This window comes from Rhea pennata, chromosome 3 (assembly GCF_028389875.1).
Source record: "Rhea pennata isolate bPtePen1 chromosome 3, bPtePen1.pri, whole genome shotgun sequence".
NCBI classification, from domain to species: domain Eukaryota; kingdom Metazoa; phylum Chordata; class Aves; order Rheiformes; family Rheidae; genus Rhea; species Rhea pennata.
In genome coordinates, this window is record NC_084665.1 from 37,670,169 (window position 1) to 37,682,564 (window position 12,396).

The following is a 12,396-nucleotide window of genomic DNA, read 5'->3' on the forward strand; positions in this document are numbered from 1 at the left end:
CAAGGGCAAATTGGAAACCATGAAACAGGATTTCAGAACTCTGCAGATGGTGGTCAAGGATGTGGGAGCCCAGGTAATTTTCTCCTCAATCCTACCAGTAAGGGGGAAGGATGGGAGGAGAAATAGATGGATTTTTCCAAGTTAACTGGCTGCACCACTGGTGTTGGCAACAGGGTTTTGGTTTCTATGACCATGGGACTCTGAAGATTGACAATTGATGGGGAGACATGCGATCCACCTCACTAAGTGGGGCACATGCTTTGCCAACAGGTTGGCCAGCCTAGTAAGGAGAACTTTAAATTAGGACAGATGGGGGAAGGGGAGAGTTACAGAGACAGGGTAGTCAGCCAAACATGGCTCAAATCAAGATGCCTCCAGCAGATGCATGCAGCCAGGGAAGTGTGTATGGGACATGGCTATGGAGGATCCTCTTGCACCCCTCCTGGGAAAGCTGCATGTACTTGATTACCTCTCTGCAATGTCTGTACACCAATGCCTGCAACACAGGGAAAAACAGGCAGAATCAGAGATCTGTGCGCAGTCGCAGGGCCATGATCTCATTGCAATCGCAGAGACATGGTGGGATAGCTCGCATGACTAGAATGTTGTTGCGGATGGCTACATGCTTTTTAGGAAAGACAGGCCAGGAAGGCAAGGTGGTGGAGTTGCTCTTTATGGGAGAGAGCGTCTGGAATGCGTCGAACTCTGCCTAGGGGTGGAGGAAGAGCGAGTTAAGAGCTTATGGGTACAGATTAAAGGGTAGGCTAGCATGGGTGACACTGTTGTGGATGTCTACTACAGGCCACCTGCTCAGGAAGAGGAAGTTGATGTGGCCTTCTACAGACAGCTGGAAGTAGCCTCATGATCACAGGCCCTGGTTCTCATGGGGGACTTCAACCACCCTGACATCTGCTGGAAGGACAACACAGCTAGGTACAAACAGTCCAGGAGGTTCCTGCAGAGCATTGATGATACCTTTTAGATACAGGTGGTAAAGGAGCCAACAAGGAGAGGTGTGCTGCTGGACCTTGGACTAGCAAACAAAGGAGGACTGTTTGGAGATGTGAAGGTTGGGGGCAGCCTTGGCTGCGGGGACCACGAGCTAGTGGAGTTCAGGATCCTGCAAGGAAGACGCAGGGCAATATGTAGGATCACAACCCTAGACTTCAACAGAGAAAATTTTGATCTCTTCATGGACCTCCTTGGAGGAATCTCATGGGTTAGAGACCTAGCAGGAAGGGGGTCTAAGAGAGCTGGTTAATACTCAAGCATCATTTCCCCCAAGCTCAAGACTGGTGCATCCCTGTGAGTAAGAAGTCCAGCAAAAGGGGACAGGAGACCTGCATGGTTGAGCAAGGAGCTCCTGGTAAAAGTCAAACAGAAGAAGAAAGTACACAGAATGTGGAAGAGGGAACTGGCCACTGGGGAGGAATATAAGAATGTTGTCAGAGAATGCAGGGATGCAACAAGAAAGGCCTATTTGGAATTATATCTGGCAAGGGACGTCAAGGACAACAAGAAGGGCTTCTTCAAATACATCAGTAGCAAAAGGAAGACTAGAGAAAATGTGCACCCGCTGCTGAATGGGGCAGGGACTCCGATGATGAAGGATACAGAGAAGGCAGAGTTACTGAATGCCTTCTTTGCTTCACTCTTTACTGCTAAGGGCAGCCCTCAGGAATCCTAGACCCTGGAGACAAGAAAGAAAGTCTGGAGACAGGAAGACGTTCCCTTGGTCAAGGAGGATTGGGTTAGAGATCATGCAGGCAAACCTGACACCCACAAACGCATGGCCACTGAGGGATGCACCTATGAGTGCTGAGGGAGCTGACAGATGTTGTTGCCAGGCCACTCTCCATCATCTTTGAAAGGTCATGGAGAACAGGAGAGGTGCCTTAGGACTTGAAGCAAGCCAATGTCACTCCAGTCTTCAAAAAGGACAAGAAGGTGCCAGGAAACTACAGGCCAGTCAGCCTCACCTCCATCCTTGGATGGTGATGGAACAGCTCATCCTGGATGTCCTCTCTAAGCATGGGGAGGCAAAGAAGGTGATTAGGAGTAGTCAGCATGGATTCACCAAGGGAAAATCATGCTGCACCAATCTAATAGCCTTCTATGATAGAATGACTGGCTGGGTAGATGAAGGAAGAGCAGTAGATATTGTCCCTCTTCACTTCAGCACAGCCTTGGACACTGTCTCCCATAATATCATTATAGGTAAGCTCAGGAAGCGTGGATGAGACGAGTGGACAATGAGATAGACTGAGAAGTGGCTGAATGGCAGAGCTCAGAAGGTTGTGACCAGCAGCACAGAGTCTAGTTGGAGGCCTGTAGCTAGCAGTGTCCTGCAGGGGTAAGGACTGGGTCGGGTCTTGTTCAACTGATTCTTCAGTGACCTGGATGAAGGGACTGAGTGTCTTCTCAGCAAGTTGGCTGATGACACCAAACTTGGAAGAGTGGCTGATCCACCAGAGGGCTGTGCTGCCATTCAGAGAGACCTGGACAGGCTGGAGAGTTGGACAGAGAGGAACCTCATGAAGTTCAACAAGGACAAGTGCAGGGTCCTGCACCTAAGGAGGAATAACCCCATGCACCAGTACAGGCTGGGGGCTGACCTGCTGGAAGGCAGCTCAGTGGAGAAGGACCTGGGAGTGCTGGTGGATGACAAGTTAACCATGAGGCAGCAATGTGCTGTTATGGCCAAGAAGGCCAACGGTGTCCTGGGGTGCATTAGGAAGAGTGTTGCCAGCAGTCAAGGGAGGTGATCCTGCCCCTCTACTCAGCCCTGCTGCAGCCACATCTGGACTAGCATGTCCAATTTTGGGCTCCCCAGTGCAAGAGAGACATGGAACTACTGGAGAGAGTCCAGCATAAGGCTACGAAGATGATTAGGGGATGGAAGCATCTCTCCCATGAGGAAAGGCTGAGAGAACTGGGCCTATTTAACCTGGAGAAGAGAAGACTGTGTCAAATAAATTAAGGGAGGGTGTCAAGAGGATGGGGCTGGACTCTTTTCAGTGGTCCCCAGTGAGAGGACAAGAGGCAACGGGCAAAAACTGAAACTCAGGAAGTTCCACCTGAACATGAGGAAAAACTTCTTTCCTGTGAGGGTGACAGACCCTGGCAGAGGTTGCCCAGACAGGTTGTGTAGTCTCCTTCTCTGGAGATACTCAAAACCCGCCTGGAGGCGATCCTGTGCAAGGTGCTCTAGGTGACCCTGCTTGAGCAGGGGGATTGGACTAGATGATCTCCAGAGATCTATTCTAATCTTACCCATTCTGTGATTCTGTGATGCTGTGAGTATTTTTCCACTCAAATGGTAAAACTTCTACTAGACTGAGGTGGGCTTTCTATTATAACAAGCTCTCTGGTCCTTTTTAATGGTCAACGCGTCCTGTCCAAATGTGTACAGCTAGCTTTCACTCACTGACAGCCACATTTGTTGGCAAACTCCACACTCCATTCATAGCCTGTAGTCATCAGGATGACCTTTCTCCCCAAATAAGGTGGTCCCTTATTAAAGGACCTCAAATAAGGCGGCTTCTCCCTTCCCAAAACGTGCAAAACTACCCTTTTCTGTCTCATCACTTTTGTATTAGCAACAGGCACTCACACACATCTCTGTCGAATGTAAAGGGACTTTTCTATACATATGTGGGCCCTAGACATGCCTGTTTCGAAATATGGTTCATCTGTGCAGTTGCAAAGCACTTTCTATAGAAGCTGATACTGATTTGTCCATGAGTGCAGCTGGGATGACAGCGGCAAGCTCAGTACTTGTCTTGTATTGTACTTCTCATATATTGTACTAATTTGCAAAGTGACTGTGTTTTCCTCATTCAGAAGGTTTGGTGTAGCCTTTACACACATCTACTATAAAATTCTATACTGAAGATGGTCTGTGGCCATTATGTGCGCATAGTCAGAATGCAAGGAAATATGGTATATGGTAAAAAGAATGTATTTCTAAACCCTTTTAAAATGCAGCTTGCAGAACTGCTAATATGTGTGCGTGCTTGTGAAATGTGCGGCTCAGGAACTGAGCTTCTCCTTCTTTTTTCTCTCTTTGCCTCTGATAAGAAAAACAGGCCATGGTTAAAATAAAGTGCAATAATAATAACTGAAATGTGGGCCTGTGCTCACAGACAAACTAGAAAAGGTGTCATATTGTATTTACACTTTCATGAATGCAGGTTTCTGCCTAAAGAATTTAAATATTTTCAACAAAAGCCTGGTTTTCTAGCAAAGAGAAGTTTGCAATACTGTCCTCTCCAAAGCAAAACTTACTTTTCTAAATTTGACCCCACTTAAAAATTTTCCAAACATGCAGCTATTTGCCCTATTTCTGGTTTCAATCAAAAATAAAATCAATGTATCTACATTTCATAATGCTGCAGCCAAGTTGCAGAATTTTCTTCATCTATATTGAGTTGAATACAATCTACTAATCTGAAGCTGCAGGGAGACAAACCAGAATGCAGAGTAGCCAGAGACTGTTGATGCCCATGTAAATCAAAACTGGCAAGGTCTGCATTTGGTTTTTCTCCAGATTTTTTAATGTTGCAAGACAGACTTCTTAGTTAGATAGCTTTCCAGGAACCTTAAAGATGCTCAGAGAATTAAACATTTAGAGAAAGGAAAAGCTGTACAAATATTTACATACAATTATTACTGTGGTACTTTCAAGCCCAGTCCTCCAAACATTTAATATATGCACTTAACTTCAGTGGGAGTACTTCCATTGACTTCAGTAGAAATATTCATTGGCTTAAAGTTAGACACAGATGTGTTTGCAGGACTGAAGCTTTAGATCTTATATGACTGGTATTAAATTCACCTTCCAAATGTAGCTTTAAAGTTCATTTTATAATAGCTCTCCTGGGAAAACAAGCCTAGAAATAATATATGGGCCTGGAAAAATATTTTGAGTTCATAAATAATATGATAGGGGATATTTTCAAACTTTGGAATAACTTTTCCGTTGAGGCAGGTTTAAAGACTATTTTAAAGAAACTTGAAGCTTGATTTAAACACTGGAATATATTGCCTGAGGGAAGAGAGTATACACTTTCTTTTTTATGAATTTAGTTTTGCTGAATTATCTCATTTACTGCCATCCCATCTGCATTTGCAAGGAGCTTACTTTATGAAAAACAAGAAGAGAAAGGACATTTCATGCCTAAGGTGGATCTCATCTTCTGTGAAAATGCATCTTATATATGGCTCCTGATTGACATTTAGGTGTGTCCACATGCTATGTAGGTACGAGAACTCAGTACAGGAGGCCCAATTTATCCTTGCTTTGCCCTTTGCATTGTCAGTAACATCAGTGCTTAGGAAGTTACAGACAGTGCAGTCTAAATTAAACTAAATACTTCTCCAGCCTCTGAGGGCATTGCTAGAAGCAGCAAAGATTGTTTAAAGCTGCCTTGTTTGCTGAGATGCCAAATGCTGTACAGCTCCTGTGCCCTGACCATATTCCTTGGCCACGTATCTGAGACACAAAGGAACTGCACTGTGAATTGACACAGATCTACTGGACATGCTCCAACTGCTCTCCAAGTCACTTCACTGAAGGGATGCAAACTTCCTTGTAAATCTGCTCCAGAACCAGGCATCATTTGCTTGCTCAAACTTCTGCACACTGTGTTCAGGATCTTTCTTACTGGGAGAGGATGGTAATGTTATGACTGAGATTTGTGATATTGAGGTCCAAACCTAGGTTCATATTTAATAATAATGTTCATTCTTTTATCAATAATTTGTGACTTCTGTAACAGAGTTTGTAAGATTTATAGATTTTTCTGTATAGAAGAGATCTATACATAACTGAATTGCAAGTACCTTGTAGTTCCCACTAGTGAATAACTTATTCCCGAAAGATACTTATTTCACCCTCTTGAGATGATATGAAATTAAAGGACTATTGATTTATAGCAGCTTTGCCTGTATTAATGATTTGTTCCAAATTCACTCGTCTTATGATCTCATTGATTAATTACCATTCAAGGTGTAATGCTAGTGAAATCTGTAGAGTTCCATCCTTGATAAAGTCTTTCCCCTATTTTAATATGTTTGTAGCAGCAAAAACTTCTGAATTAGGGACCAAGCATATTTTTGGGTATACATAGTTAGCAAATAGTGTGATGGAATAGGAGTGAATATATAGAGTGAAACACTTAGTACAGAGGACCCAGCATCAACACTGTATGTATTTCAGGAGTTTCACTTCAGACTAGCAGGAATCTGATCCCATGGACTGAATGTTTATTAGCAGTTGGAACACATGAGATGTGCTCTCGGAGAAGCTTCCAGCTAAGTTTCATCTCTAACGATGCTATCTTGCATACTCCATAGCTTCTTCATGAAGCAAACCTAAGTGCAATAAGTGGAGACACAGGTGCGCTCCTGATTTGATCTACAGTGCCAAAGTAGACGGATCTTTGATATCTCAGAGATGCTGAAGACTAGGTTTGACCACTCTTACAGTATGCCTACAGCTTACTCTGAAGCATTGTCTAAGAGGTCCAGGACAGACCTATGTGAGCTAGTATGACCTGAAAGCACAGGGAATCCATCCCAACAGCACTGCAGCGACCCTGAGCTTATTACCCATCTTCTCATTAGTGTTCACTCTTCAATTAGCTTGTTCAGTCTTATCTTAGGAATCTCTGTGCTGTGCTGTATGGTCCAGGACAGAAATGACCTTAAGCAATCTCTGAACAGAGCTATCGCTCTGGCAGAAAAACAGCTCTATTTAATGTGCACACAGCAGAATCAGGTTCTAAGAGAGAGGTCACTGAGTTTTACAGGAGTGTATGATCAGTCAACAGTTGAATCCAGATCATCTGACTCCAACGCATATCTTTAAACACAAAGCCATCTTTGTCTTTAAAGCAAGTATGAATTGTGACTGACCATAGTAATGAGGAATATATTTATTACAGTCTTTAATTCAACTTTCTACTTTCCAGTTGCCATGGGATTCACAACAGATAAAACTGTGGGCAACAAATACCAAATAAACGACTGTCTGATTAACAAATGATTCTTGTCTCACTGAAGTTGGAGACACCAAAGTATTTCGGTGTTTGTTTTCTTTACAATTAGAAAACTTGAAAGGTTACTATGTTGAACAGTACATACAAGCAAAGCTTGCAGGGAGAGGCAATATTTGTGTTAGACCAACTGACACAAACAGGAAAAAAGGACAACCTTTGGGATCAGACTCTCTCCCCCAGGTCACTACAAGTATTGTTTTAAGCCTTACACTTTTCTTTCCATGGCATTGCAAAAACTTCAGAGAGACCAGACAAGAAGTCTTTCAGATTTTATGGCTAAAACTCAGAGTAATAGGTATTTAATTTGAGTTGCCCGAGATATTACTTAACAGTCTTATTTTCTACTGAGGTTTTCATGAGAAAAGATTTAAATCTGTGCAGAGCACAGATTTAGGTACTCCTTTTCACTAAAGAATTCAGAAATTGAGCTATCACTTCAGGGCTGTGAGAATGTAAAAGGTTAATGCACATCTTGTGACTGATGGGCCAATGCATGAATTAAAATAAACTGAGATAATCCTTGGCAGAACAGATTAGTGTCAGGTGATCTGATCTTTCCTAAAGAAAAGCCCTGACTTACACAGAAACATTGTTTGGATCAAGACATGATGTTGTTGATTTGCAGAATGACGTCTGCATGCATGTGGCTTTTTGAAGAAGAAGAAGAGGAAGAGGAAGAAGAAGGAAAGGGAGAAGAGGAACAATAAGAAGAGGAAAAGGACAAAGAAGAAGATGAAGAAAAGGAAAAAGGCAAAGGCAAAGGTAAAGGCAAAGGAGAAGACGGAGTAGCCTGCTCTGGCAGTGTGATCAGATATCAAAGCCATCATATTTCCTGTTTAAGGATTAAAAAAATATTGTAAGTTATAGGCTACAATATGATTCTAATTTGGGAGGAGATACAAATAACAGTGTAGACATCAATAGTACGGGTAGAAAGCAACTGTAAAAGGAACCTTATAAGCTAATATCTTCAGGGAAATGTCATCTGAAACATTGAATTCAACAGGAGGAAATAATGCTGGGAATGGAAAAGGAATATTAGTAGGGAAACAGTACTGATGAAAAGACTCCTGTAATAAAGAAAAGATACATTCTCTGCATCACCAGAAACTTGATATAATTACTTATAAAGGCCAGTGTAGGGGAGAGTAGAGCAAGAGATGAGTGGGGAGAGTTTGATGAAGGTTTACTACCTTTATGAGGTGACTTTATGGAGGAGATCTAGTGATCTGTCTACCAAATAAAAAAGGCATATGAGCAGCCTAAACAAATGAAAGACTAGAAAACTCTAGGGCTAAACTGTCTTTATCTTGTTCATGTGATTAGCTTTTTGCAATCAAGAAGACAAATTTCATGAGCAAGCCAGGCACATTTAGACCTTTAAGAGTACTTATAAATGAAACTTAGAATCATAAGTGAAGCTTAGATTTCTTCAGGCAATATACTTCGCTGACTGAGCCTTTGGACTTCAAATCAGAAATACGGATAATATTTCCAACTTCCTTTCTACAAAATTGTAAACATGCTCATTTTTCTATATACTTCCATCTATTTTCTTATTTGTTTAGTTTGGAAACCCTCTGAGGCAGAAACTCACTCTTGTTGTGCAAACATACATAGCCAAGGACAGTAAGATATGTTTTTGAATGGAACTTCTAGGTACAGTTACCACACATCAATAAATGTCAGATATAATCTTTCAAATATATATTTACAGTATAGGTTACTTACCTTCACATCATTTATCAGATCTGAACTCAGTTCCTGTTACTTTAGCTTTTTTGGTTTTAGTGATATATAAATATTTTTGAGAAAGATTATGCTCAGCTGAAAGGGGAAGTCTTTGGGCTAGCTGTGTTTGAGTAAAACATTGCAATTGCTCTGTGTAGCTACAGTTGTACCTTTCCATTATAATTTTGTCTAATATTCTATTATCATATGACTTTTATAAGATAAACAGTAATGTTGGTACTAGTTCATTACAATCATCCAGAAAACTTAAAAAGTTTAAGACTCCTTTAGAATTTTCTAAAATGTTCTGCTAATGTGTTTCAATTAATATTTCTTAGCAAAGTTATCATGTGGCCTTGGACAGCTGTGGTTAGCACTATGCAGCATAAAATACTGACTCCTGAAGAAAAAGACTGCTTTGTCAGCAGTCATGCACAAAGCATGAATTCCCAAAGAGCCTCAACAATGTACTGGATAACGTGAGATTAATCTTTCAGAACTACAAGTTGACATATGCAGTCAACATGCAGACTAGTGTATGTATGTACTGCACAGGGAAAGGAAAGAATTTCTTCACAAGTCTATATTTTAGCTTTAAAATACCATTTCTTTCACAAAATCTTTTCAAAGCTTTTCTATCAAACGACGTCATGAAACATAATGCAATTGACCTTTGCAATCTAATAAAGTGGCAAATATTTGAAGATGCTTTTATTAAAAGTCTTATGCCACATTTAGGTGGCATTATTTGGGCAATGATATAGAATTAAAAAAGGCAAAATATTTTAGTTATATTTGCAGTTTCAGTGAATTTCTCTGGTAGTTACTTAAGCATCAAGTAAGTGTAGTAGGCCACTTGTCCATACTTGGAGTCATGGTGCGGATCAAACCATACTCCCTTCAGTTTTAGGTCCATTTTCTTCTCCTATCTCCGACTGACTCAATCTGCTCACACAGCTTTATCCTTTCTGCACTAACTTTTCTTCCGACCCAACTCTCTCCATGTAATCCAAAATAAGAGCCTATCTCCAAACCTTGCCTTCTAGCATTTCTCAGTTTCCACTTACACAAAATATTTCTTAAGCTGAAACACTGGGCAGGGATTCTTTATGACATATAAGAAAACTGGAATAGCTATAAGAAAACTAGAACAGCATCAAAGGGCCTTGAAGTATTGTATCTGGTGGGCAATCTATTCCAGTGTTTAATCATCCTTGAAGTTGGGAAGTCTTCCCTAGTGTTTGACCTGAATGTCCCTTGCTGCAAATTAAGCCATTACATTTTGTCTTGATCACCAATAAACATGAAGAACAATTTGCTTCTACCCTTTTCATAGCAGTCTTTATGTACTTAAAGACTGCTCTCATGTCTCTTCTCACTTCTGTCTTCCCTAGACTAAACAAACCTCATCCTTTCATTTTCAGAGGTCAGGTTTTCTTGACTTTTGATCATCTTTGCTGCTTCCCTCTGCTTCAGAGGTTACTTAAAATGGGCTAGCCAAATCTGAGCATGGAGCTTTAGATGAAGTTTTGCCATAGGTAACCAGAAGAACTAGATGTATATGTTGAAGGTTTATCTTACACATTCTTATGCATCCTGCACTATATTCAATTTGTGATCTACTAAATCTTCTTAACCTTTTGCGCAGAAGCATCATCTAGCTATTTATTCCCCTTCTTTGAATTGTGCAAGTAATTATTTCAAAGCATGCTACCTTGCACTTGCCTTACTGAAGCATTATTTCATTTATTATTCTAAAAACAAAATAAATTATTTGTTTTTTTTTCTGTCATCAGAGCCACTAGTGAGAATTCCAAAGATCTTGATCCAGTAGAAGATCTTTTCAAAAATTTGCTTGATACATTCATCTATTTTGACAGAGAAACATCGAAAACTATTCTGTGAGTACATTTCCCACCAATTTTGCATTCACCATACATGATATTTACTTTATCATATATACCCAGGTTGCTTATATCATCTGAGATCAAATTAAGACAGGCCATTTACTATTTCTCCACAAGGCCAAATACCCTGTTACAGAATAAAATTAGATTAGCATGACACATTCTTCATAAGTTTTTCCTGGTATTTACTTATTATCTTGCTGCCTTCTAAAATTACATATACATTGTTTAAATGATTCTTTTGATAATTTTCGAAGAATCTACATTCAGTCAACCTATTCACTTTTTAAAGGAGGCCATTACGTTTCTTTTCCTATCAAACTGTGGAGATCAACATAAGGCTGCCTTTGAAGAATCTCCTCTGCTTCCCTAGTTACAAACCATGGCAAGACCAGAAGGGCACTGGGGAGCTGTCAGATGACTCTGCAATCTGTGTCAAGAACCAGGTGAAGCTGCAATAACGCAGTAACCTCTTTAGCTCTTGGAAGAGCTCACAGCCACCTGACTGGATAAGCAACATGAAGTCCTCACCCCCCACTAGGCTGTACACTCTGTGCTACATCTTACAGTGTTGAATCACAGCCTCCTGCCCTTGTCTTCACAGAAGATACACTTCAAACTCCTGGCATGTCCAGCCACGGCTGAACTTGTATTCATAACCTAGGGGTCCTTCAACTATTCCTCTTTCCGCTCCACTTAGACAATATCCAAACACAAGTCATTCTTGCCTGTGCAACTGCTCAGTCTCATTTTACTGAGATTTCTAACTCCCCAGCCAGCCTCCTGGTACGTGGTTCCCCCTTTTCATTACCTCAAAACACAGGTGCTAAGCTCTTCATGTCTTATCTATCCGCCTTTCCTCATCATTCTGATAACATCATTTTCATTCTTCATATTACCTGCTGGCTCCTCCCTTCTCCACCACATGAAACTATGTCAGTGAAAAACTGCAAAATGGCAGCAGTGAATCAGACCTAGCGGCAATGTTCATAACTCCTTTAAAAAGTAGTTTGGAGAGAGGTTGTGAGTGTGCCTTGACCTGCCTATCTCTTATTGACATGGGTGACTTGTGGACACCTGCAGTCAGCCAGCAGACAGCCTGCCTGGATATGCCTGGTGTTGTGTTAACCCGCTGGCTCTGCTCAGGCACACAGGAACTTGCGTGATCCGTGAGATACCTTCCCATCATATCTGGGGCCATGCTTTCAGGCTCACTCTCTGCATAGACAGTGAATGTGATTTTGGAGACAGTGTCGGTGCTCTGCCCCACAGGCAGTGTGGACAGGGCTAATGGTTTCCTTGTGGAATTTGAAGGTGCTACTGTAACTGCTTTTGATCTGTGTATGCAATGATTCAGATTCAGCTCACTTCAAGTTATTGATGTGAAGGATTGAGTAACCATTGAAACAAAAAGTCCTATAGAATAAGTAAAGAAATAAACCAGCTGTATATTGTTACTTAAAAAGAAACTTTAGCGATCACTTTATTTGGTCTTCTTCCCAAATACTTTCCTGCTTTCATGTTTTCTGAATAATAATCCTATCTTTGATGAAAGAATGTGCTGAATCTCCACAGATCTTTGGAAAGGGAGAGAGAAAGACCAGTTCTTGAATTCTGAATAGGATGCATATATTAAACATCTATGCTGTCATCCCCACAGATTACTGTGTTAGAATGAGTTATGCTGGGCAATCAGG